The sequence below is a fragment of the Equus asinus genome, chromosome 22 (assembly GCF_041296235.1).
Source record: "Equus asinus isolate D_3611 breed Donkey chromosome 22, EquAss-T2T_v2, whole genome shotgun sequence".
NCBI lineage: Eukaryota > Metazoa > Chordata > Mammalia > Perissodactyla > Equidae > Equus > Equus asinus.
The window spans coordinates 40,138,146-40,163,179 of NC_091811.1; the positions used below are offsets into that span (position 1 = coordinate 40,138,146).

General features: G+C 39.7%; 1 long non-coding RNA gene across 2 annotated transcripts in view; it reads right to left on the bottom strand.

The window, feature by feature from the left end:
* Window positions 1-25,034, bottom strand: part of LOC139041654 (uncharacterized) — a 130,668-nt gene that overhangs the window by 22,671 nt on the left and 82,963 nt on the right. Inside the window, exon 4 of one of the 2 annotated variants that reach the window (XR_011497190.1) lies at window positions 7,329-9,104. The exons of the other annotated variant lie outside the window; for it this stretch is intronic. This is a non-coding gene — a long non-coding RNA (uncharacterized lncRNA). Of the gene's footprint in view, window positions 1-7,328; window positions 9,105-25,034 lie in introns of those variants that run through there. 2 annotated transcript variants of the gene reach the window in all.

Sequence of the window (25,034 nt, forward strand, 5' to 3'; positions counted from 1 at the left end):
GAACAGCAGGCTGCTGCCCGGTAGCCTGTGATTGGGCATTATGATGTTATTGAGCATGATGACCTCTTGCTCACAGCGCATTCATGTGGTAGAAATGTGGGGACAGCAGGAGTAGCTGTAGTAGGAACAGCTGCAGAATGTGGACCCCGTGTCTCTGCTAACAACACATGTCGGACGTGACTCTTAGCACTTGGTCTCATGACAGTGGCTTAGGAGAGGTTTAGGTCTGAAACTCTGAGCATTCCAGAGAGTGAAGTTGGTCTCAGTTGAGCAATTTTGTCGAGGAGGACAGAATGTGACTGTCTGGGAGTTCTGGAAGTCTTAGGAGAACCACCACGAAGTATCTGAAGGAGGTGCTGGCAAATAGAAGTTGATTATATGGCTGGGCGCAGCTCTTACTTTTACCATTCCCTGCATAAACTGATTACTAGGGTGAGCCTTCTGCTCTTCTTTATGTTGAATTAACTATAAAAGCTTGGTGGGCATACTGGTGTCTTCTTCTACAAAGAGAGGGAAACCCTTTGCTGGGCCGACATTCCATCATGCCTTTGCCCCAGGGGTTGGACCAAACAGATGAAACTCTTTTTGGACGTAAGGTTCCCTTTAGAATACTTTCTTTTAAAAAAATTTCCCTTCCCCATCATAAGTTCTCAGAAGTAATTGAGCTCCTCAAATTGAGCCAACACATCTATCAGTTGAGAAACCTGTGGGGCTTTCACACTCTTAAGCAAGGAGTTGGTTATCATGGTGTGGAACTCAAGAAAGAGAACTAATCTGGGGATTTAGATTTGGCAGTTACCAACATACAGATGGTAGCTAAAGCCACTGCTATAGAAGAAGTTATAAAGGGAGAGTGTTTAGGATAACAGGAAGAAAGAGGTGAGGGTTGAATTGTGGAGGATACCAATATTTATAGAGAGGTAAAGGAAGAGGATCAGCAGTGGAGGCTGAGAAATGGTCATGAAAGGATTAGGACAAAGCCAGAGAAGAATGGTGTCACAGCAGCCAAGGGAAAAGAGATTCATGGAAAACAAATGCTACAGAGATTAAGTAAGGACTGAAAAGTGTATTGGAATTTTCAACCAAGAAGTCCTTGCCATGTCCCAGTGTCCGGGAGATGGCAGTTCCTTTGGAGAGGCTGGAGTACAGGTCACATTGCTGTAGACCAAAGAAATGGGAAATTAGGAAGTGGAGGTGTGTATGGACTTCTCTTTCAGGAGCTCAGCCTTGGAGATACAGTGGTAACCAGAGCAGAATCTATAGTCTAGGAAGGGTGTCTTTTTTCTGTTTTCCCCAAGAAGGTAGGAGAAGATAATACAGGATACAAGGGAAGTGTAGTAGCCAGACTCCAAGATGGCCCCCAATGATCCCTGCTTTCTGTTGTGTCATCCTCTCCCATTTGTACCAGGGATGGTCTGCGTGACTGATTGAATATGGCAGAAGTAATGCTAGGTCACTTCTGAAATAAGGCTGTAAAAGACGCTGTAGCTTCCATCTTGGTGGCGCTCTCTCTCTCCCTCATCATTCACTCTGGGAGAAGCCAGCTGCCATTCCATAAGCAGCGCTCTAGAGAGGGACACATGGTGAGGAACTGAGGCTTCTGGCCAACAACCATGTGAATGAACTTGCAATGGATCCTCCAGCTCAGTTCTGTCTGCAGGTGACTGCAGCACTGGCTGACATTCTTGCTATAACCACATGAGATACTGTGAGCCAGAACCCCTCAGCTGAGCTGCTCCCAGATTCCTCACCATCTGAAAGGGTGTGAGATAATAAATGTTTATTGTTTTAAGCTGCTAAGTCTCAAGGAATTTGTTATGCGGTGTAAGGGAGGAAAAGTTTTCCTTGACCCTCTTAAGGTCCCTGGCTGGGTCTGAAAATTAAACGGACAGAGACAAATTAACAGGAGAAAAGCATACAAATTGATGCAATATGTTTTATGTGACACAGGAAACTTCATAAGGAAATGAAGACCCGGAGCGACATTTAAACCTGAGTATTTTTCTGCTAGATTTGATGAAGAGTGGACGGTTGTGGAGGAAAGTGATAGGTCAAGAAGTGCGCGGTAATTGTAGTAAACTGGGGGACACTTAGCAAGGCCTGTTTGTTAGGATTCCTCTTGGTGTTTCCTTGTCTTTGGAGATAAGGATGTTCATTTTCTCCGGGTAAAGGGAGGGCACGGGAGGGTTTTACGATCTGTTTCAAGGGAGAGCAGGGGGAAGGTCAGAGTGACCTTCTTGCTTCTGCTGTCTTCTCAGGCTCCTCCGGTGTAAAATATTCAATATGCCACGGTGCCATATTTTTGCAGAGTGAGTCCTGAACCCCATCAGCAGTAATAGATAAATAATACAGGAGGGACTGGTTTGGGGCAGGAGGAGGGACCCTGCTTCCTCTGAGAACCTATCAAATCTGGTCGTTTTTACAAATTCTTGTTCTTTAAGCTTACCCTTTATTGCTTAGGCTTTGTATCTTACAATATTTCAAATTCTAACTTAAAACGAGACTTCAAACTATTTTCACTGCTTATCAAAAAATATTTAAAACATGAGAATCTCCTACTTTTTGTAACATCCCACTCAAAGTTGGCTATAATACCTCTTTTCTTAGCTGATATTCATTTTAATCATTCGCTTGATACGTATTTATTGTGTGGAATTTTATAGCCTTTAGAGAAAGCAATGTTGCTTTTAAAGTGACTAGTAGAGTGATAGGTGAGCTATTTGCTAGTAGATCCAAATTATTCGGCAATAAGGCTTTACTGAAGAAAGCATTATGGGTATTCGCCTAAAATCATAAACTAATATCCAAATAGTATCCTCGAGAAGTTAATAATCCAGGCAGAAAAAAAGATGCCTACGAAAAACCCATGCATGCCTGAAGAACAATCTGAAAATGTATCAAATCAAAATTGTGTTCAAAGCCAAAATCATGTTTGCATGACGAGCAGTTGAGTATCGGTTAAGACAAATGACTACCCTTGATCACAGAACAATGAGAAATTCTTCCAGCCAGTGGGCGTAACTGCCAAATGGGATCATATAAAAGACGTATGAAGGGAAAACTAATTTTGATGCTATAACCACGTGGAACCGAAGCTGATTCTTGAAGTTCTGCTTCAGGTTACCCAAGAGAATCATGCTCCCCTTTTAACCATTTGTGATAAATATAAGATTCACGCGTAAAAAATCATTCTGCTGGTGGATGTGACATCGCAGTAATAAACTTGTAACTTTTTCAACCATTTCCATTATTTATCTGACTGTCACTCTTGTACTCTTTTTAGGAAGGACTGATGTGCAAAGTTGGAAATGCCAAATGTGTTTTAAAGAAATTAAAGAAAGTGGGTTTTTTCCTTCATGCAAGAGTTTTTGACCACTTTCTATTCTGCCTTGTATTTTGGGTTTCGCTGCATTGGAACAGGCTGGACCACAGTGAGAGTCTGGAGCTTGACCACATCACGGGGCTAATCAAAGGTGGCCAGATTAACAGACCCCGCTGTCAGTACGGAGAAAGGTCTAACCCCGTGGGCAAAGCGTGATTTTCATGGTCTCCCATCCAGAATCTGTAGGAAAAGTGACAGTACCTGGAGAAGGAAGACCTTGATTTGAATTCTGGTTTTACTATTTAGTAGCTGTGTGATACTGAGCAAGAAATATTACCTCTCTGATTCTCAATGTCTCCTCCACAAAACAGAGTCAAAAAACCCTGCTGTTTTTAACTTCTGGTTTTTTCTTAAAGGTCAAATGGGCCTTGCATCAAATATTTGTGAAGCTATTTTTTTTTAAGTTTAAAGTATTATAAACATATCACTATTTTCATTGTTGATACTATTATTATTCCTTCTTATCTTGAATCTTTATGTTCTTGGCAAAAGCTGAAATAGGCTTTAAGTCTTGAACAAAACTTGAGAAAGGCTAATAGCTAACACTGAGAAAAAAGCCTGTCTTTTTTTAAAAACATCATAAACACATTTGAAATTAATTTTTGAATCAGAAAATAATGCCTAAAACAAATCTACATGGCCGGAAAACATTAATATTTATCTCCTTGAGATTGCAAGGACTTTGTATCTAGCACCCTAGAAAAGGACCTATTTTCCCAGCACCAAAAAAAAGGCCAACCTATTAGCATTTGCTATTGCAAATGGTTGTCACAAAAACAAACTAATAGAGATATAATCTATGGATGATGTAAAAGGCAAGTCTCAGGATATTTGAAAATATCTTTTCTGATTATAAATATAACACATTCATTGTAGAAATTTTGGAAACTCCATATAAGTATAAAGAAGAGAATTATTATAACTCTTAATCACATTACTCATAGATAGTCACTATTAACATTTTTGCATAGTTTTTCCAATTTCCTTCTCCCTCTAGTCTGCTTTTTTTGTACATATTTTTAATTATAAGCAGTATCATACCGTTACATAAGCTTTCAAAACATGATTTTTACTCACTTATTCTAAAATTGTTTTTTGCGTGTAAAATCTAACTTTTTTTTTTTAATCTAAAAATCCTTTTAAAAAATCTGAATTTGTTTCAAAGGTAAATATTTTCCTCCAAGTATTTTCCTAAGGACCCAAGTTCAAAACCTTGTATCACTCTGGACTCTTCTCTTTTTTTCTTATGGAAAATTGTCGGAATTGACTTGATTGTGAATCAAATCTGAGTTCTATCACTGAGTCCTATTAATTCTTTCCTTTCTCTTCCTATCACCATGGCCCTGGGCCAAGACCCTTTTCCCTCAACTCTAGATTATTGAAGTAGTTTCTGACTGGTCTCCTTCTCTGTAGTCTCTTTTCCCATAATCTATTTTAGAAACTTTAATGCATCATTACCCTGCTCAAAAATATTGTCTGACTCTAATTCAATAGCAGAGGCCTATATCTGCAAATTTGTTTTATTACTACTCCACAGAGTTCTGAACATTGTTTTTCAATTAGTTGGAATCCTTTAGGTGGGCCATATGCTTCACTGATTTGTGTTGTCTGCCTGGCCTCTAGGTTTCCAAGCATGGCTGAGCAGATTTCTCATTGTATAACTCCAGGGGGCACTGTGTTCATAGCACCCCCTGGAGTTGTACAGTGCACAACCTGTGCAATCAGCACAACTCTACCTGGTGGCCCTGCTGAAGCCTATGGATGTGTGAGGTTCTACAGTCTTGTCTACACAATATGAGAAAGAAAACTGATGTCTTGTCTAACCCTGTCCACCGTAACAACTAATCAAGCTCATGCTGAACTGTAGCCTGGAAAAGGCTGACACTCATAAAAGCCTTGCACTCTAAGATAAACCTTAGAAAACAGGAATATTCTAAAAGCCTTGAATTCTACGATAAGCCATAAAGTTGTTTTTTATTCAAAAGACAGAAATATCTTGTTTTTCTTTTTATCAAAATGGACCCAAAAGTTACCCAGTCAGAACTGCTGACTACCGTATAACACTCTGAGTTATCTCCTGACCTTGTGGTTTTTTACTCAAACGCTTCTTATTTTCTTGATTAGGTGAGCCAGTTCCATACTAACTGGTCTCCTTGGCAAATGCAAGTTAAAATGCTAGTCCGTTCTTGAATTTGTCTCTGAGTTTTGCTGAATGAAGTATAAAATTCCTTAAATCCTAATTCCAGGCTCTTTGCAATGTGGATCCTATGTCCCCAACGTTTTCTCCTCTGCATAAATATTACACGTGAGACAAACTGACTTATTTATTTCCCTCTTAACATAAATTTCACGATTCTTTGTTGCACTTCTCCCTCCTTTTCCTCTCCTCTCAACCTGCATCGCTTCCATTCTTCAAGGCCCTTTTCAATCCCATCTCTTTCACGAAGCATTCTGTAGCCTCCTTAGTTTTCATCCTTTTTTCTCTGAATTCTTTCTGCCCTTGTTGTCTACCTTATCATTTATTTGACACGATGTAAATCCTGCGTATATATTTTTATTTTTATCTTTTTTTCTTGTTATAAAAGTAAAACTTGTTCAATTTAAAACACAGAAAATACAGAGGAGCAAAATGAAATGTTGAAACACCTGTAATAAAGCAATAAATACAAAAGGAAAAAAACCTAGTTGAATATTTGTATAATCGCGGGGTGGGGAAGGACCATCTATCTGGTCTGATGCCAGAAATATAAACCTTAAATGTAGAAACAATAATTTGACTTTGTAAAAGTGTTACAATTCTGTATGATATTTGTTCCATGGAGTAAAACTTGGAGGATCTTTTTAGCTAGGTGAGTTTTTAACTTTTAAAGATGTGCCCTGAAGTCCTCTTGGTTTCATGACGCTGATTTCCTTGAACGCAGGAAAAAGAGGCCAGCCTTTCCAGACCGTGATTAATTGCAGCCCATCTTTCCACGAAGCTTTTTGCTGTTGTAAAGATAGTGTTAAAACGTGTAGAACATTGACGCTTACAATAGAAACTGTCGGTATTACCAGAGCCTTTGGTTCTAGACAGAATCTGAACAGTTCCAGCAAGAAAATAATGGAAAACTTATGAATGCTAGGAATGAGACTACTAAACAGTAGCTGGGAATTCATCACTATTCTTTTGGTCTTAGGGCTAAAGAAAAGCTGTTGGACTGGTCATTAATATTTTTGACGTCTGAAGAAATCTACCTTATTTTCAAGAAGCCAAAAAAGGAAGATTTTTGTTTCCGGGGAATATATAATAAAATCTCTGAATAATGCATAATAAACAAAGCACCTTCAAACTACCATGAGTCGCCACTCTGTGTTCCAATCTGCTGAGTGGGTGAGGTCCCAGTATGGCTCCGTAATCTCTCTGTACACGCGCTGTCCCTCATCCTAGAGGCCTTTTGGAGTTTTCATCCTTTATTATAAACAACTGATAGTTTCTCAAACTTATATAAAGTGAAAAGCAAAGCTCCTTTAGTAAATTCTGTTGTATTTATTGATCTATAGTATGTAATCTAAGGAGAATGCAAATACAAGAAAGCCTTGAGAAAGGCCCTTCGCTTTCCCTTACAGATCCAGGATGTTGGTGCTTAGGGATGGCATCTTGGTTGGGGTGAGAGAGGTGGCGAATGGTACAGCATGATAGGGATTTGTGTTGGGCTAGCTCTTTGAGAAAAAGTCATCTGCCCACATCAAAGGATGTATGTGGGAGAGTTTTAAAATTATGAAGGTCCTAATGCCAATCCAAGCCCCCCTTGTGACTGTCCCCTTTCCAAACAAATTTAACCCCGAGCCCAATTACATAGAAATTCTGGAGATGGCACTGCCCTAAACCTTTCTGGCAAATAGTGTCTTCACCCTCATTTCCATTTCACCCTCCTTTAGAAGACAGAGGCAAGTGAAGAAAGAACATAATGATAACAGCATTTATTAAGCACTCAATATGTGGCAGAGACTATTAAATCTGCTTTATATTTAAGAACACATTTACTCTTCTCAACAACTTAGGAGGTATGTACTATAATTGGTCTTATTTTACAGATGAGGAAACTGAGGCACAGACAGGCTAATTATCCTGCTCAAGGTCACAAAGCTAATAAATGGTAGAGTCAGGATTCTGACCCAGGAAGCTAGGCTTCAGAATCCACACCCTTAGATACCACGCTAGCAGCATGGAGGAGGGGTGAGTGGGTGGGGAGAGAGACTCAAAGAAATAATAATTGCTACCATTTATTGAGCACTTATATACTAAGTGCCACTTTCAGGATCTTTAGAACCGCCTTATAAACCATTATCCTCCTCATTTTACAGATGAGGAAATTGAGGCTTGGAGAGGTTATTTAATGCAAGAGACCCTGAAGTTCTAGAATTTTCCGTATGGCCCCGGTGTGTCTACTTTGCCTGAAGTTGTTCCTCCTGTTCCTTCTTGTGTAAGATCTTCGCCCCTCACTGCTCCTCCCATCCATGTTGATAAATCCAAATAGCCCAAACAATGGCAGCTGATCTGCAACGATTCCTTCCTCTTCCAAGAAGATTTTCTGACCAACTATTCCCAAAACTAGCTGAATTTCGGCTGACAAGCCCCTCTGCTCCCCCAGCTAAAATTCTATAAAATCCTCGTCCTTTCCTTCTCCAAGATAGACAGTTCCTTACCTCCTTCAGGAGCCTTCTCAGGCTGGACATTTTTTAAATAAAGTCTTATGCGAATGGTGCTCTGATTGATTTTTTCCACATTAATTTTCCCAAAGTCACACAACTAGAACGTAGTACAGCTGGGGCGCAGACCCTGATCGCTTAACTCCTATCCCAGACTGGTAATTTTCAATTTTAAAAGTTACTGGTTGAGTTGTTTGTTTGCAAATTGAAATGCCCTTTCTCCTAGAAGTGATTTCATGGTCTGAAGACAGCCCTTTAGGCTGTTATAACCTCCCTGAGCTGCCATAAGTGGAGGAAGCCAACCAATACTGAAATAAAAGATTGGAATTGACTGAATGAAAGAAGTAGGTTTTGGTAGAGTGACCCTAAAATTTAAGGTCCAACTAGGAGATTTTGGAGAGTGGAAAAGGTGCTACTAATAATTACCCCAGGACAATAGGCATAAACTGGGACTATCCTGGACACTCCAGGAGGTATCTTCACTCTAGGTTTAGAGCACAACTGAATGACTTTGAGCCAGTCACTTGAACCTGAGTGAGCCTCAGTTTCTTCATTGTAAAATGGAGGTGTTGACACCTAGCTCATGGGGCGGTTGTGAGAATGAAATAAAAGTCTATAGTGCACTTGAATTTGTAAAATATCATAGAAAGGTAACTTTTTAATCATAATTATTACTGATATACTGACCTCAGGTCTTTGGTACATCAGAACACGGTCACACTGTACATATATATGTATATATTATTTTAACTGAAGCAAATTGACATATAACATTGTATTAGTTTTAGGGCCAGCCCCATGGCTGACTGGTTAGAGTTCTGCATGCTTTGCTCTGGCGGCCCAGAGTTCGTGGGTTCAGATCCCGGATGAGGACATACTCTACTCATCAGCCATGCTGTGGAGGCATCCCGCATACAAAGGAGAGGAAGATTGGCACAGACGTTTACTCAAGGCTAATCTTCCCCAAACCAAAAAAAAAAAAAAAAAGAGGAAGATTGACAATGGATCTTAGCTCAGGGCGAATCTTTCTCACCTAAAAAACCCACAAAAACCAAAACCATTATATTAGTTTCAGATAAACAACATAATGATTCGATATTTGTATATATTGCAAAATGATCACCACAATAAGCCTAGTTAACATCCTCACACTGTATATTAATCCATGATTTGTGTTGCTCTCTGCTTTGACATGCACCCTGTCTAGATAGTTATCTTCTTAACTGCAGGAAGAGGCAGAGAAAGCAAATAAGAGACCATAGGCATTCCATTCCCTCGCCAGGGCACACCAACTACCTAGAGAGTAAATTCTCTTTCCCTCTAGAAAAAAAATACTTGGTTTTTATTGAAGGATAAAGTGAATCAGTGTTGGTGAATGAAACACCAAATTTATAAACATCAACCCCAATCATCAAGCCTGTTGGAGAAAGGTTCGTGGATATTCAGTCCCCACAAAGTCCCTGAGCCCCAGTCTCAGTTTACTTTTTCTTTACAATCTGAAATCTGTGCTCAGGTTATCTTCTCCTTTGTCTGCTGCTCAGATATCTCCCCCAGATCTTCCTCCAGGCTGGCACTACTTAGACCAATGTGCTTGTCAGCTCTTGTTGACTATTTACCTCATTTCTCATTGTGATATGATCTTGAGGGGGAGCCCATTTCTACAATAGCCAGTACATGCCTGGGGAGTCCCATTCTGTGGAGCCCTTTACTCACTCTCTTAGACAGCTTCCAATGAGTTCTTGGCCTCCTTGGTAAGTAAGATCTGGAAGTCTCAAGTCTGAAACATACTTTGGCTTCATTCTCTTATCTCATGTCTGAGAGCCAGCTGTTCAGCTTCCTTCTTCTTTATTGCTGACCAGGTAGTTTGCCTGGAGAACTCAAAATCCTCCAAATACCCACATCTACATGACCTTGTTCTCTATTTTGTCCAAGGCTTTTAACCAAATACAACTATTATTTACAATTCTATGTAAATTCTAAGGTGTTTTCTACAAAGCATTATGATTCATTTATTCATACATTTGACAAATGGTATTTTTTTTTTTTAAGGTTGGCACCTGGGCTAACAACTGTTGCCAATCTTTTTTTTTTTTCTGCTTTATCTCCCCAAACCCCCCCGTACATAGCTGTATATCTTAGTTGCAGGTGCTTCTAGTTGTGGGATGTGGGACACCGCCTCAACGTGGCCTGACGAGTGGTGCCATGTCTGCGTCCAGGATCCGAACCCTGGGCTGCCGCAGCGGAGCACGTGAACTTAACCACTTGGTCACAGAGCCGGCCCCTTGACAAATGTTTATTGAGCATCTAGTATACGGTAGGCATTGGTCTAGGTCTAGGGATAAAATAGTGAACAAAACTAAGTTTTTGCTCTCAGGGAGTTTATATTTAATTAGGGAACACGAAAAACTACAAGTAAATAGATAATATTTCAAATGGTAATCAGTGCTATGAAGAAAAAATAAGATAGAGCAAGGGGGCATCTGCAGTCCTAGAGGCAGGGGCAAAAATACAAATAGTATATCGGGTGGTCAGGGAAAGCTTCACCGTGAAGGTGACATCTGAATCAAGATCTGAAGGAAATGAGGAAGGAAGCCATATGGTTATATGATGAAAAAGTGTTCCAAATAGAAGGAAGAGTAAGTGCAAAGGTCCTGAGGTGGAAGCCTGCTTGCATTCTGGAAACAGAGAGGAAGCCAGTGTGGCTGGAGCTGAGGGACCAAGGGGAAGAGTATAAGGAGATGTGGTCAGAGAGGTGGGCTGAGTGTCAGTTATCAAATCATGAGTGAGGTAGAATGTCACTGGAGGTTTTGAGCCAAAGTGTGACATGATCTGGTCTGCATTTTAGCAGCATAAAGAATAGATACAGAGAACTATAGAGATTAATTAGGAAGTTACTGCAATAATCTGGGCAAGAAATGAGGATGGTTTGGAACAGAGAGGTAGCAGTGAAGTGGTCAAAGGTGGTCAGATTACAGATATGTTATACTTTGAATTTAAAGCCAATAGCATTTGTTAAAGGATTCATGTAGAGTTTGAGAGAAAGAGATGTCAAAGATGACTCCAAGCTTTTTACCCTAAACATATAAGAGAAAAGTTTTTATTCAGTGAGATGGGTAATGCTGGGAAAGAGTAGATTTGAAAGGGAATCAGGAGGTTGTTTTTTGGTAAGTTGAGTTTTTGATGCCTATCTGACATCAAAGGGGAGATACTGAATAGGCGGGAGTTCAGAGGAGAGGCCCAAGCTGGTTACATCAATTGGGGAGTTATCAGCTTGTAGATAATCTTTAAAGCCATACAACTAGTTAAGTCCACCTAAGGAGCAAGAGTAGACAGAAAAAGGAAGAGGTGCAAGAGCGAGTTCTGTGGCACCCCAGAATTTAGAGTTTGGGGAGGCAGAGAGGAATTAGCAAAGGATACTGAGAAGGAACAGCCAGGGACATGGGAGGAGAATCAAGAGAGATGTCGTATAAGCCAAGTGAAGAAAATGATCACAATCATCTCTAAAATAACATACTTTTCAATCTTTCTCTGATGAGATCAATTTGCTTGTTTATCTCCTACAGCAGACAGTTGAGTTTTTGAGGCCAGGGCGTCTATCTCGTCCATGAGTCTATCTCTAGGGCTACAGTTAGCTCAGTGCCTGCCACATATTAGACTTCCTCTTGATGGGAATATCTTTCCTTTTTTTATTTTGAGAAAAACATTTTAGTCAGAGAAAAATTGCCAGAATCGTACCATGAACTCTGTAACCCCTTCACCCACATCACTGATGTACAGCCAACATTTCCCCACATTTGCTTTTTTCTCTCTCTCCCTTTGAAACTAACTTACAGATATCATGACCTGTCACACCAAAATAAGTTAGCATCTATCTTCTAAGAAAAAGATTTTCTCTTACAAAACCACGGTCTAATCACCAAATTCGGGAAGTTTAACAACAGATACCCTGTTATCAATAGATAGTCCATATGCAAATTTTGCCAGTTGTTCCCCTAACGCACTCTGTAACAATCCTTCCCCCTTCACACACTTCATTCAGTTCCTCTTGTAGACTTCTTTAATCTGGAACAGTTCCTCAGACTTTGTCTTCTATGACACTGACATTTGTGATGCACACAGACCAATAGGTTTTTCCATTGTTTGTCAATTTGGATTTTCTCAATGTTTCCTCCTGTTTCAATTTCCTTCATTTTAGGCAGGAAAACACATAAGTGATATTGTATACATATTAGAAACCTAATGTTGGTTGAATCATTATTAAAGAGAGTAATTCGCTAATTTCTTAAAGGAAGATTATGCCAAGTCAGAAACTGTGCTGGGTCTGAGATGTTACCTACTTGCATAGAGATAGATAAGTAGGTAGGTAGCTGGATTCATAGATAGATAGATAGATACTAGCAAAAACACAAGGTCTCTGGATGAGAGATCAGAGCTTTATTTACTCACAGCAGGACCACCAGGCGGAGTAACATTGCTGCGGTGTTCCTCAGGCCTGGCACCCCACACAGTGAGAGCTGGGTGGTAAACCTCCGTGTCTGGAGGGATCACACTGTAGCAAAGGGACTCTGAAATATGGATCTGGACGTTTATATAGGGAGGGATAACCATTCCTCTTTCCCCTCCACGGAGGAGAAAAGTCTTTGCTCCTAATGTAAACTAATCTTCCTTAGGAAAAGAAGGGGAAGAACCTTGGATTCTCATCCTTTAGAAGCTAAATTATCTTTGGAATCTAAATTGCCTCTAGGGGAAGATAACGTCAGTTTCTTTGAAATTACCAACAGGGCTTGCTCTTCTTTTGACGAGTAAACACACAGGGTGATAGTTCTCTCAATCCTTCCCGAGGTCTCTCTAGGGAGGAGGAAAAGCAATTCCCTATCCTGGCATGTTAGGCTTTGACTCCAGGTAAGATAAGAGAAGTTTTATTGCCCTTTCAATGGCAGCAAATGGCTTTGCAATCAAGGCTGTAAAGAGCAAATGTTTCTGGGGGCCATATAAGCAAACGGTCCCGTCTTTCAGAGTAGATCGATATCCACGGCGCCAGAGGCTGGGATTCATAGGAACACTGAATTACAGGGAAAATCTATTTTCCTGCAAAATACAGTGCAGAATTTCAGCATGGGTACAATTTGTCTTTGGTAACGCATGGACATCCTTTCTGCACTCCCTCCCTCCCATTTACTGCAGCTTATCTTTGACCTCGGTGCTCCTGTGGGACTCTACCCTGTCCCTTCAACCGGGGGTGTGGGCCCCTCCCCGAAACACTCTAGGCTATAGGATTCCTTCTGTCCCACGTCCCAAATTAAAAAGTCCCCTACTTTTAGGGTAGCAGATCTTGGCTAGTTGTTAGAAGGAAAGCAAACTAACTCAAAATTAGCCATCAATGAATTATGTGCTCTTAATGTTGCAGGAGATTATTTTCTCAAGAGTACCGATGCCTATCACAAGAGGTGGAAGGATTGAAAGAGTGAAGTGAGGTAAATTTTGTGAAAGCCCACTTGTAATTTGTAAAATACCATTTAAATGAATGTCAATTTGTATAATTATTACTAATACTACTACACTGAGGCTTGAGCACGAGAGGGCACTGTATTTTAATTCTTGGCTTGTGTTGACTTCCCCGATTTTAGTGCACAGGTCTTCATTTCCAACTTTCTGTTTCATGCTCACAAGATAGCTGCTGCATCTCATCTACAGTCTCACCTTTACATACCTTCCTGGTAGAAAGAAGGATGTGAAGTAAAGGGTGAAAGAGCAAAATAAGTTTTGTCTTTTTATTCAGAAAGTGACCCTATCGGAAAGTTACCAGCATATGGGTTCTTATGGTCCCCAGGATAGAAATCAAGAGAGACAATAAAGGGGAGTAGAAAAGTAAAAGTTTATTAGCTTGTGCACAGGAGAGGCACAAGGAAGGTGGTGCGGGAAGGAAAGGGGCAGGTGGCTGGCTCGTTAGGGAGCTGGATTGTGGGGCTTTCCTCAGGCAAAGGCTGGGGAGAAGGGCCTTGTCATGGCATGTGGAGGTGGGGCTGTGCTTGCGCCTGCGCTGTCATGTAGCATGCTACTATATGCCATGCGTGGATTGTTAGCATGCTAGCTCTCCACCCCTGGATGTGATTTTTACTATGATAATAGGGCTAGGGTCACCTTCAGACAACTCCTCTGTGCTAGGGCGCCCGGGTAAACCCAAGAACGTCCCACAGCTGCGGAATGTGGATCTTGGCAGTCTCTATCTGATTCTCCTAGCTTGCTGATTGGTTAGGAGCATTATCTTGTTAGGCCAGGGGCCTTGCAGATGGTCCTGTCTTAGGCTGGTTCCTGTCCCACCCAGAAACTTACCTTCATCTTATTGTGCAAAACTGTGTCACGTGACCAGCCCAGACGCCAAGGAGGATGGGGAAGTGTTTTTTAATTGGGCACACAGATACCTCAAATAAAATCAGGGCTCTATTAGGAAGGAGGATTGGGCATGGGTGGGGGTGGATATTGTTTGAGTGGGCAACCAGCAATGTTAGCCCCCTTCAGCAATTTTACTTCTGGGAATATATCCTACAGTTATACTCACTGTCACAGAATCTGTTAGTGCTCCACCCAGATCCCTGGGGATCCCTGCTACCATTTTGGTGTGCCCATCCCCCCAGCAGCTGCGGATGCTGCTGGGAATGGCTCCCGCCTACAACCCAAGAGGATTGCTTGGATGATTACAGCCGCCTGGACCTGAAGTGCCTGGAGTTGTGTGCTGATCCCCTACCCTGGAGTGGCCCATGGCCAATGACTATCTATGTGAAGGTACAGATGTTCTGGTCCCTAGCCCAAGGGCAGACAGATTCTACTTGCAGTCTGCGCTTCAGGGCTCGCTGTGAGAACAGGCTGCATCCAGACTTCTGAAACCACGTTCTTGCTTTCCTTCTTCCCCTTCCCTGTCCTGTTTCCCTCACTCGCTTAGGTTTCTCCTGAGAGTTCTAATAAATCACCTGCAGAAGAACCTTCACCAGAACCTCTGCTTCTAGAAGACAGACCTAAGGCACTCACACCTATATGAAATGACACATACAAGATCATCCAACGCTTCATTATTTGTAATAGAAAAAGACTGTTAACAAGCTAAATGTCCATTAGTAGCATACTGGTTAAATAAAGTAGGGTAATACATATAATTGAATGCTTGCCATGTAGCTCTTAAGAGGATTGAGGTAGCTAAATTCATAACATTGGTTCCCCTGGGAAAGAGACTGGGGGTGGAAGGGTAGGGTTTCTTTTGAATTTGGAACCATCTGGATGTATTGCATATTTTAAAAAATTAAATTAACATTAAAAGTTAATGTGATTAATCAAGTAAATTTGATACTTAAGTGAAAATTTCCAAATACCTATAAAATTTATTAAATAACTATAAAATAGTCATAACAAAAACTATAATTCTTTGAGAGATTACTCTGTGGCCTGTCTCCTTTTATATCTACATTTCTCAAAGTCATCTGTACTCCCTGTCCTGTACTTATGCCTCTGCCACTGCAATCTGGCTTTGTCTCTCCCCGAAAATGACTCTTACCAAGGTTATCAATGACCTCCTTGGTTTTAAATCTGGTTTTAAATCCTAGTTTTCCTTGTCTGTTAGCAGCATTTTGTGACATTATGCTCTCCCGGTTTTCTTTAAAAAAAATCTGTTTTTCAGGTGTACATCATTATATTTTGGCTTCTGTATAGACTGCATCATGTTTACCACCGATAGTCTAGTTTTTATCCGTCACCATCCGTCACCATACATATGTGCCCCTTTACCCCTTTCATACCCCCATCCCCTCTGGTAACCACCAATCTGTTCTCCTTATCTATGTTTATCTTCCAGATATGAGTGAAATACAGTATTTGTCTTTCTCTGTCTGATTTATTTTGCTTAGCATAACACCCTCAAGGTCCATCCATGTTATCCCAAATGGCACAATTTTGTCCTTTTTTATGGCTGAGTAGTATTCCAGTGTGTGTTTGTGTGTGTGTGTGTGTGTGTATACCACATCTCTTTATCCATTCATCTGTTGATGGGCACCTGGGTTGCTTCCAAGTCTTGGCTATTGTGAATAATGCTGCAATGAACGTAGGGGTGCATATATCTTTTTGAATTAGTGTTTTCATCTTCTTCAGATAAATGCACAGAATTGGAATAGCTGGATCATATGGTAGTTCTATTTTTAATTTTTTGAGAAATCTTCATACTGTTTTCCACAGTGGCTGCACCAGTTTACATTCCCACTAGCAGTGTATGAAGGTTGCCTTTTCTCTACGTCCTCTCCAACACTGGTTATTTCTTGTCTTGTTAATAATAGCTATTCTGATGGGCGTGAGGTGGTATCTTGTAGTTTTGATTTGCATTTCCCTAATAATTAGTGATGTTGAACATCTTTTCATGTGCCTGTTGGCCATCTGCATATCTTCTTTGGAAAAATAGTTCAGATTCTCTACTCATTTTTTGATCAGGTTATTCATTTTGTTGTTGTTGAGCTGTATGACTTCTTTATATATTTTGGATATTAACCTCTTTTCGGATAAATGATTTGCAAATATTTTCATCCAGTTGGTGGATTGTCTTTTCATTTTGTTGATGGTTTCCTTTGCTGTACAGAAGCTTTTTAGTTTGATGAAGTCCCATTTGTTTATTTTTTTCTTTTGTTTCCCTTCCTCGAGGAGACACAGTGTTCAAAAACATACTGCTAAGACTGATGTCAAAGAGTGTACTGCTAATGTTTTCTTCTAGGAGTTTTATGGTTTCAGGTCTTACATTCAAGTCTCCTGGTTTTCTGCCTGTATCTATACTCATTTCTTCTTAGTCTCCTCGATCAGTTTATGTCCTTCTGCCAGTCTTTAAATGTCTGAGTTTCTCAAGACTCAGACTTAGGCTGGTTTCCCTTCTTGCTTCAAGCTTTCTTCCTGGCCATTATTACCCACATCCACAGCTTCAGTGACCATCTATGGACAAATACATCCCCAGTTTTATGAAATCTCCTCTGAGCTTCTATTTTCAACTGCATATTTACATTTCCACTTGGATATCCCAGTGAGTGGCACCACCATTTGCTCAATTTCTCCTTTTAGGATCCTGGGGATGGTCTTATTCCTTTAATGCTCATATCTAATCAATCACCAACTCCAATCAATTTTGACTTTTAAATGTCTCTCCAATCTGTTCATTCCCTTCTGTCTATACTGTTGCCACCCTCTTTTAGCTGCTTCACAGTCTCTCACCTGAATTAATGCAAAAGACTTTCAAATGTCTTTCTGCTTTCAGTCTTGTTTTCCTCTACTGCATTCATCACACTGTGCCCAGAATAACCTTTTCAACACATAAATGTAATGTCACTGCCTGCAATAAAACTTCATAATGGATTTTCAATGTATTTCAAATAGAATCCAAATTTCCCATCGAGGACTTCAAGGCTACATGATTGGGCCTTTGCCTCCATCTCCAATCTTGCTTCAAAGGATTCTCCCTCTGGTTCCCTCTAGGTTCCTTCCTCAATACTGGCTCTGTATTGTCTCAGGGTATCTACTTTTATTATTTCACAGTTTGTAACATTCCTCTTCCTGCTTTCATGTGTTTAGACTTTTCTCAGTGTTCAAGTCCCAGATCAAATGTCACTTCTTCAAAAAGCCTTCTCTGACCACGCCATCTAAAATGCCCTCATGCTGCTTTATATCACAGAAGAAAATATTTATTTTCTTCTCAGCACTTAGCACAATATGTAAGCATACTCATTTACACATGCATATATATACATACAATTACCTGTCAAATATGTAACTATTTATCTATGAGTTTGCTTATCATCCATCTCCAACACCCACCTCCACCCCAAAGGTCAGCCCCATCAGGACAGCAGCCTTGTTAGTCTTATTTATCAGTGTATTCCTTTTAGCTAGAATAGTGCCTAGCACATAGTAAGGAATCAATAAATATCTGTTAAAAGACTTTCACGTCACTTTTTATGTTTTTCCCTTCAGTCGCATTGACTTTATTTGAGCTCTTAAAAAGTGCTCTTCAAATTTCTCCCTTGGTGCCTTACCATATCCTATTTGCCCTGCTTGGAAAGCTCCTTGCCACCATATATTTAGTTAACAGCTACCTATTTTTCAGGTCTTAGTGCAAATATTACTTCTTCAGCTTTATTATCCCTGATAGTCTAGACAAGACGAGGTCACTGTTACCTAATCTCCTAATACCTAGGTTTTCCTTCATGGCACTTATGAAAACTTGTGGTTATATTTATTTGTTGGTCCATTTCCTCTAGACTAGGGCTCAGCAAATTATGGCCCCTGGGCCAAGTCTAACCCACAATCAATTCTGTAAATAAAGTTCTATTAGAATGCAGCAACACTCACTCATTTATGCATTTCTTCTATGGCTCCTAAAATATTTACCTTCTGGCCCTTTACAGAACAGTTTGCTGACATCTGCTCTAGACTAGACCATAATCTCTATTAGGACAAGGATACTATCTGGTTTGCTTATGTCTTCCTAGCACACTACTAACAATTAAAGGATGCCAATAAAAACTAGTTAATTAAATGAATGATAATAACTCTGCTAAAGTACTTTACTTATATTATCTTATTTTAATATTCACAACAACTTTATGAGATAAGGTAGTGTTATCTACAGTTCACAAATAGGGCAACTGAGCCTCAGAATCATCCGTGAGTTGCCCTAAGGTCACACAGCTGATAAGTAGCAAACCGGTATCTGAACCTAAGTTGTAAAAAATTTTTCTTCTAGGGGCCAGCCTGGTAGAGTAGTGGTTAAGTTCATGCATTCCACTTCGGCAGCCTGGGGTTCACGGGTTCAGAACCTGGGTGCAGACCTACACACCGCTCGTCAAGCCATGCTGTGGTGGCATCCTACACACAAAAAAGTAGAGGAGGATTGACACAGGTGTTGGCTCAGTGACAATCTTCCTCAAGCAAAAAGAGGAAGATTGGCAACAGATGTCAGCTCAGGGCCAATCTTCCTCCCGGAAAAAATAAGTAAATAAAATAAGAATAAAAATTTCTTCTATAAGAAGATGAGGTTATGAACCGAGAAGCACAAGTGGACAGCCAGCACAAGTGCCAGGTGTGTGAATGAATGAGACAGTCTTGGTAATATTGCTATTACCCTGTGTGTGATTCTAGGCAAGCCTAGCAGAGGAACCACCCAGCTGATTCCGGACCAAATTGTGATCCACAGACTTATGAAAAATAAATGGATGCTGTTTGAGGCTACTAATTTTGGGAGTGGTTCGTTATGCAACAAAAGCTAACTGAAACAGGCATATCTGAGATCAATTGGCTGCTTGGGCAAAGGCTCGAAAAATGAAATCATTAACTAGAATCATCAATGTACACAGTCTGGTCCTCAGCCTACAGAGGTAGAAATTTAAAATTGTTAACAAATCCAGAATTGATCAGACTCCATAAATATCATGATAACCAAACTCACAAGAAACTATTTATAAACCAGGACATCTATCAGAAAAATTTATAGTGAGAATTATGTATTTTTTCATGACCCCTGTTTAGGTAACTGGGAAGCATTTATACAATCGGAAGTTTACTTAGGGGAGAATGGAATTAGAGCAATGGAAATATACAGTTTATTCAAACTAAGAAATACTTGATCTAACCTATAACGAGGTAAAGTAAACCATCCTTAACTTACAATAGTATATAAGTATGGCACAACCAGAGTATTTGTGTCTGCCATAGTCAGTTTCTCTGGCTAGGTAATCAGTGCCAAAAATCCTGCTCTCTTGTTGTCCTTTACTTATCTCCTCTGACCTTTGTTTTTATTGAAAAATTTCTTTGGATGGTGTAAAATTGATATTTTAGCAATATTTGACAGCATTATATTATAGTCTTTTCTCACTGATATTACACCCCAATCTCCTTAATGGATCTTGGGTGTTCCCAAATATTCTTATTTCATAGGTGTTTCCTTTGTCTTTTGACTTTATTAATAAGTTCTTGACTTATGCAATGCATAATATTTTTTTTTGAGTAAGATTAGCCCTGAGCTAACATCTGCTGCCAATCCTCCTCTTTTTTGCTGAGGAAGCCTGGCCCTGAGCTCACATCCGTGCCCATCTTCCTCTACTTTATATGTGGGATGCCTACCACAGCATGGCTTGACAAGCGGTGCCATGTCCGCACCCGGGATCTGAACCAGAGAACCCTGGGCTGCCAAGGCAGAATGCGCGCACTTAACCGCTGCACCACCGGGCCAGACCCCGAAATACATAATTTTTTTAGTTGTCAAATTCATCATTTAAAAAGATCTCTTCTGGGCTTTGTATCATACTTAGAAGGCCAATGACCTCAGAGATATACCTCTGGCTATTAGAAATAGACTTTCAAAGAGAAACTTTCATCCTGGGATCAACACTGCAGGAGTAGGCTAGTTGTACTGGTAACAAAACACACAACCTCAACATAAATAGGAAGAACCCCTGTCAATTATGTCTCAATAAAGCTGGAAAAGAAACAAATAAATAGGAAGAACTCCTGGAGACAATAAGAGGCAAGAACTTGGAACTGAAGAAAAGCAATCTTCCTCATTCCTGATCTGTGAAACAATTTCCTGGCTCTTAACAGAGGATTGTCTCGCCGGTTTTTGTTTTGTTTTACTTGGCAGAATCAGGGAGTCATTACTCTGTTTTGTGTAATAAGGTTCCAGATACACCCCCAGTATATTTATTAGAGAGATTATTGTCTTCAGAAAGGTTTATTTTTATACATAAAGCAAAAGAAAACAACATAGGAATCTTCTCAGTTTACTTATCTGCCACTTATTTTAATTTATGAGTGTTTATTTGTGTTTAGCCATGAACAAAGACCTTTTGTGAATAGCAAATTATTTATATTTTGGACAGGATTGAGATTAACGCTATGCATTCTGGTGAACAACCTCAAATTTTCACCCTGTTGTTATAAATATACATAAATCAACCTAAGTTTATATTCCCTGGCTATGACACAAATCTTTGGCCTCGTGATCGATTATCTCTTGTCACATCAAGGTAAAATGTGTCTGACCTTAGAGAAAAGCATATACAATGTGTATAAAAGAATAAAGCAGGTTTTATCGTATATTTGTGCATATTGCTGTATATTTGTATAGAGTGACAATCTGGTGATATTTCCTTTATTATCATACTTATAAATATGTTATCATACAGTGTGGACAAGAAATGCCATATGCTCCTTGTTTTACTGTTATTACAAGATCTTATTCACTCTTTATTGCCAGTTTATGCCAGTAAAGTTGGTCTCCACAGGTCTGCTTTTTGCTTATCATGCTAACTAGTGAAAATCCAGAGCTTGGCTTTATCAATGCACGCCTTTCTAATTAACAAAAGAAGTCTCAGAAAGAGAAAGGATGTGCCCTTCTCCTCTATAGCACGGAGGAAGACATATCTTTGTGTGACACAAAATTGGTCCAAAATATCTCATTCTGTAAAACGTTAAATGGTGGCTATTCACAAATATATTGATTTTTTTCCTAGGCAATATGGAGATGGTGTGAGTATTCACAATTATTTACAGCATGTTCTGTTTCTTGTTATTATGTCTGTCCTTGGAAGTATAATTTTAAAAAAGAATTTTATAAAATTACTAAGCCTTAGAAATTTAGTTGCTATATCCTTGAAAATAACTTGGGGACATGCTTGTGCTTCGTGGTCCCAAGAATACGCTAGTTTGGAAATTTGTTAGAAGGACTCATTTGACTAATAACAGGTTATAATCATGGCTAAAGTTTATTATAGCAAAGGATTCAGTATCAGATAAGCAGAAAAAAGGCCTTGGTGAAGTCCAGAAAGATTAGGCGCAGACTTCTAGACCCTCCCTCGGTGCGGGTCACATTGAAGCACCTTCAGTCTAATAGTGAATTACAGGAATGTCTACGAGATGTCTCTTCTGCCCAAGTAAGCCTGCTTAGGTCTCAGGGCCTGGAGTTCTCACCGGAATCTGGTCATGGAGGCACATTCCTTCTCTGTGACCACTCATAATGCAGACCTCAAACCAGGAGGCAGATACACATGATAAATCTTGATGTTTGATTAAACAAGACTGACAATCTGATATATCATGTCTCAACGCCTCAGAAGCACAAGACAACCTCATTAACCAGTGACTATGTTAATTCCCAGGGTTTAGCTCCTAGAGTTTAGCTAAGGGTTGGTACCACGACTCCAGATACATCCGGAAATAAGCAGATGTGCTTTGCGAACTACTATCTTGAAGCTGTGAAACTGAATAAAGGAAATTCATTTTAAAAGGAGTAGGGAGGCCAAAAAGAGGACCTCTCACGTGCTACCACTCTGCATCAATGACAGGAAGAATCTTCAATTACAGGCCCCAACAGAAAGAACCATCAACGAGAAGAATCCTCAATTATAGACCCCAACAGGAAAAGATGTACATTGCATTTAAAATGTGAAATCGACTACCCTAGCAACTCAGCCAATGAGAAATCATCACCACCCTGAGCTCTCATTTTCCACCAATGGACTTTGTACAAAACAACCCCTCCCAACTTCCTCCTTTTTGTCTATGAAATAATGTTCCTCTTCTTTGCTTGCTGGACTTGCCTATGGCTTTTGCTATAGTTTTCTTGTCCTGAATTGGAATTCCTCTGCTATTCCCAAATAAACCCATTTGCCTGGTAAAATAACTGGCCATTTTTTTTTTTTTTTTTTTTTTTTAGGACAACAAAGCTTATAATTCTGATTGGTTGCCCTACCCAATAATGTGTTGTGATGTTAGTCATGTAGTAATTGACATCTCTGCATGTGTAAATAATATAAATTCTTCTAAGATTGCCCTGCAAACCAGAAGAAAATAATTTGTTCCTCTTCTTTTTCATGCATGATGGGGGGAAAAAAAGCCTGTGACTTTGCTAAATTTCTTATTTTAACAAAAAACCTGTGAGTCTTATTTAGTTAAGATTAACAAGTAGCAAAGGATTCTAGCAGCATATAATTTTAAAATATTTTATTATGAGAGTAATTTATGCTTTTAAGCTATTCATAATATATAGTCCAATATAATAATAACATGCTTTTTGCTAGTCTAGGAGTAATGAATTGAAGGTTCCAGTGATTGCCTTTTTAAAAATAACATCTTTATTGAGTTGTAATTCACATGCCATAGAACTCACACATTTAAAGTGTGAAATTCAGTGGTTTTTAGTATATATTCCAAAATTGTGTCAATATCGCTACAGTCAAGTTTAGAGCATTTTCTTCACCCCAAAGAGATCTATTATACCCATTAGCAGTCACTCCCATTTCCCTCTAAACCCTAAGCCTTAAGCAACCACTAATCTGCTTTCTGTTTCTACGGGTTTACCTATTCTGGATGTTTCATATAAATGGAATCACATAATATATAATCTTTTGTGACTGGCCTTTTTTGCTTAGCATGTTTTCAAGGTTCATCATGTCATAACATGTATCAGTATTTCACTTCTTTTTATTGCCTCATAATATTTCATTGTATAGCTATATTACATTTTATTTATCTATTCATGATGGATATTTGGGTTGTTTCTGCTTTTTAGCTATGATGACTAGTGCTGCTATGAACATTCTTGTAGTTTTTTGTTTGGACATATGTTTTCCTTTCTCTTGGGTATATACCTAGGAGTGGAATTGCAGAGTCATATGATAACTCCATGTTTAACATTTTGAGGAACACCAAACTATTTTCCACAATGACTACACCACTTTACAGTCTTACCAGCACTGTATGAGGGCTCCTGTTTGTCCACATGCTCCTCAACACTTGTTAGTATTTGTCTTTTCATGATTGCCGTTTGAGATGGATTTTTTCTTTCATACTTCCAGATGTAGTTTGTTGAAAAATCATAATTACTGGGACTGGCCTGGTGACATAGTGGTTAAGTTTGTGCATTCCACTTCGGTGGGCTGGAGTTCATTGGTTTGGATCTGAGGTGCAGGCCTACACACTGCTCATCAACCCACACTGTGGCGGTGTCCTATGTACAAAAGAGAGGAAGACTGGCACAGATGTTAGCTCATGGACAATCTTCCTCACACACAAAAAAATCTTAATTACCAACTTGAGGCTGTTCCAAATTCTAGAAAAGGATAACGCTCTGAGAGAATGTTTTCTTGCTTATCACTGAACTTCTCTGTTCAGTTGTTAGTTGGGAATATTGCGTTGTATAGTTATTTAAGTCAAATGATTTTTAAATTCATGTGCCACCAAGAAGTCGTGATTCCCATTACCTGGATATATTTAAATAAAGATAGAATGGCTAGCTAGCAGAGACACTGCAAAGGCAATATGTATGTGGGTTGGAATAGAGGGTGTTTGGGAGATCCCAAGACAACTCCAAGTTTAGTGATTTGCCAGAAGACTCACAAGACTCAATAGCAGCTTATACTCACAGCTAAAGTTTACTCCAGCATAGGCTACAGAGCAAAAGCAACAAGGAAAAGACATCCATCAGATGGTGTCTAGAGAGGTCCAGCATGTATTCTGAGTCCCACCTAATCTGAAGTCACACGGGATATGCTTTCTCTCTAGAAGAAAACTACAGGGTCATAAGTGGAATGTGATGAGGATTATTTTAGGCTGGTTACTTTTAAAAACTGCAGATGAGAAGGAGGCTCTGAGGAGTGGAATTTGCTTGCCCTTTGATGAGAGACATTTGCATTTGTGAAGGAAGTCTCCATCTGTGGGGGGTGTCTCCCTGTCTGCACCAGGAGGAAGCAGGGATGACCTTATCTCTAGAAACTCTTAATGGGGATGGCAAGGACTTTAAGTCTTGTTTATTGTGCTTGTCTGGTAACCTCATGTAGCTGACTTCCCCCACAACCAACATCCTCCTTTGTCTTTATCTGAAGATAATATTTAAGGTGGTGTCTACTGGCATTTACTTAATCAGGTTTGATTCTTATCTAAAAGTTATAAG